At 36.7% G+C, this 2933-nt stretch overlaps 1 protein-coding gene across 1 annotated transcript in view; it reads right to left on the bottom strand.

Moving 5' to 3' along the window:
• LOC109970150 (piggyBac transposable element-derived protein 4-like) overlaps positions 1–2933 on the bottom strand; it is an 11830-nt gene that overhangs the window by 1303 nt on the left and 7594 nt on the right.

Below are 2933 nucleotides of genomic sequence, written 5' to 3'. Positions count from 1 at the left end.
CTCTTGCCCTCGGCGACATCCATCTCCCCCTTCACAGGCCAGGGCCTGTGGGGGAGCACCCCCAGCAGGGTGCTCTTCCTGGGCTGCATCCGTAGTCCTCAGTCTCCTGGAAGTCAAACGATCATCTGGACAGAGCCTCCGGCCGCAGCCGTGAAAGAACTCTTCGTTCCTCTTTTTTCCTGGGTTTTTATAGGGTTCTGGACAATAGTCTTTGTCCTCTCATCCAACCAGATGCCGCAGTTTGCAGTTAATACCTTATTTGGCGTGCAAAATCATATTGTTCTGAAGTATTGCATATTTTTTATTGTCATCGCTCAAGCCTGCTACCCGTAACCAGCCTTGGATTCTACTTTCTCTTTTTTAGAAAGCTAAACCATCTCAATACATAGCAAAAATACAAAAAAAACTCATCTGACTGAAATATCAAAATTCCATCCTTGCTTTTTAACAGAACAATCAGAATTACACACTGATTTTATACAAAACGATCAATGCCTTAAAATCAAAACATAGATCTTTATATTTTGAAATCATTACTTGATTAAATATTCATTATCATTGATTAGACATTGATGTGTGTCTACTTCCTCTTTTCTGTGATTCTTGTATTTTTCACTCTGAGATGTAAATCACTTCTCCCTATTCTTTTAATACAATCATTTCACATTTTTTTCTTACACATTCACTAATGATTATTTCAAACAAAACACACACATCTTATGATTTTCCTTACTTATTAAAAAGCTTAACTTTCTAAAAATTCTGCCATAGCATTTTAATACTAGTTCCTTTGTCTTCTCCAACCTCCCCTGAAACTTCCTCTTTCTCCTCTGCTTTCTCTGTATCTTGGTGCTTTTCGAGGCCCATATCTACAGCTTCGCTGACAAGGAGGGGCAGGGAATGTTGTTCAGAAGAAGTCTGTCACAGTCAACCCCCATGTATCCACTCTTCTAAAGAACCTCATAGACTTTGAATGGAATTTCACTGGCCAGTAAGCGATCTCTACCCAGTTCACATCAACACAGCAACGGTTAGTTCCCAGTTTTTGTCCTAGATTATATACATGTTCTCCTGTCTACTAAATATGCTACTCACCACATGAAAAATGTGGGTATTTGTGCTGTAGAAGACTGAAGAAAAACTATGTGAACCAGAAGGGATTATGTTTACTTGTCCCAGGACAGGAGTGTTCCTGTATATGTTCAGTTTTGCCTTTTAAGGCCACTGCCAATATTCTGCTAACTGTTTTATACAGACACTTGATCAGATCTAATCTGAAAGAACTCGGGATTATTCTCTTTGTTTTAAAATAACCGTTTAAGATCAACTAAGAGTTGACCTGAGACTGATGCCTTAGTTTGAAGGGAGGATGTGTCTTGCCAGTGTCATGAAATTTATTGTATTATAGTGATTTGTCTGACTGAGCAACTTTTTGCATAAAGTACTGTTCAAGTCTGACTGGCTAGATTTTACACCGTTTAGATAATGAAAAGAGGAAGAAAAGAAAAAACAAATGGAAATCTTTTTCATATTGTTCACTCTTTCTAAGCATCTGTGTCTAGTCTTTTTCCTTTTAGATTAAGGATTGGACTTGAAGTTATTTTTCAGTGCCACTGACAAATTACTCACCGTGGCATGTTGCATAATTTCCCCAAGTTTATATAAAATAAAAGCTGATTACTGTTGTGTTGTGCATACTTGAAATTTACAACTGTAATGAAAAAAATTTACAAATTAAGTACAGTTTTCAATTGATGCTGCCTCACAAAAATAAATGTTACATAATTGATGTTTGTATTTTCTAAATCTCTTTCCATATAATTTTTTATTGCTGCATGTTAGTTAACAAAATCATTATTATATGTTGTAGAGAATATCACAGTAAATTTGGTAATCAAGGTTAAAGTAAACGCAGTGCTTAATTCATAGTAATTGGCTGTCATCAATGCTGCCACTAATATGCTCTATTTTGTAGAATGAAATTCTTGATAAAATGATATAGTACAGAAATGACTGGTACTGTATTTGGATTATGGTGAAATTCCATTGTTAATGTAATAAAAAAAATAGTGGCTACCCTACCACTAGTCTACTGTAATTTCAGTAAAATACAGCATGATAGTGTGTTTTAGTCTATGATATAACATAATACTGTAGAAAAAAAACAGTATTGTACTGGCAACCCTGCTGCCAGTAGTTTACTGTAAAATCAAGAATATACAGAAGTCTACTGTAATCTAGTACATGACATTATTACAATAATATACTGTAAAATAGATAATAGTATGATAACTGTAAAATAAACAGTAAACTACTGACAACCCTGCTTCCAGTATTTTACTGTTTATTTACAGGACAATCATTCACAGTGGACCAGCTGAAGACAGCTACATGCAAACTGCTCTCTGGTCTACCTCTTCTTATCAGATTGAGAACCCAGATACTGTCTCCAGACTCAAAAACCCCTCTCATCACTCTTAATAATATCTTGAACCTTGCACTTTGGCCTTAGACAACTAGTCTGAGCTAGTTAAAACAAACCCAAAATGGTTGGACTTGATTAAGCCTAGTGTCCTGGAGGAAGAACCAGCCACCACCTGAGAAGCAACTCCGCTCCAAAAGCAAGCCCATCCAAATCCAGCAATGACAGATTTGTTTGCTTTTCTCCTCCTGACCACATGGATGCTCCAAAGCTAATGGCTAACTCCTGCTAACAGCTAAGCGCACTCTGGCTAACAGATGTCTCAGGAAAACCATACTTATTAGCTATTAGTTACCAAATTAAAGTCTCTAACCTGTAGCAATCGAGTTATTTTTCCTCTCCATACTAGTGACTAACCACCAGAATTTAGATCTAGAATCTAGCTTGACCTTTTCTTTTAATATTCATGTCCATTTCCGCTACAATAGTGTCAGGAACGGCCACGCAAACC

This window comes from Monopterus albus, unplaced genomic scaffold (assembly GCF_001952655.1).
Source record: "Monopterus albus unplaced genomic scaffold, M_albus_1.0 scaffold191.1, whole genome shotgun sequence".
In the NCBI taxonomy this organism is placed as follows: Eukaryota; Metazoa; Chordata; class Actinopteri; order Synbranchiformes; family Synbranchidae; genus Monopterus; species Monopterus albus.
This window is presented reverse-complemented; position numbering and strand designations above follow the sequence as displayed.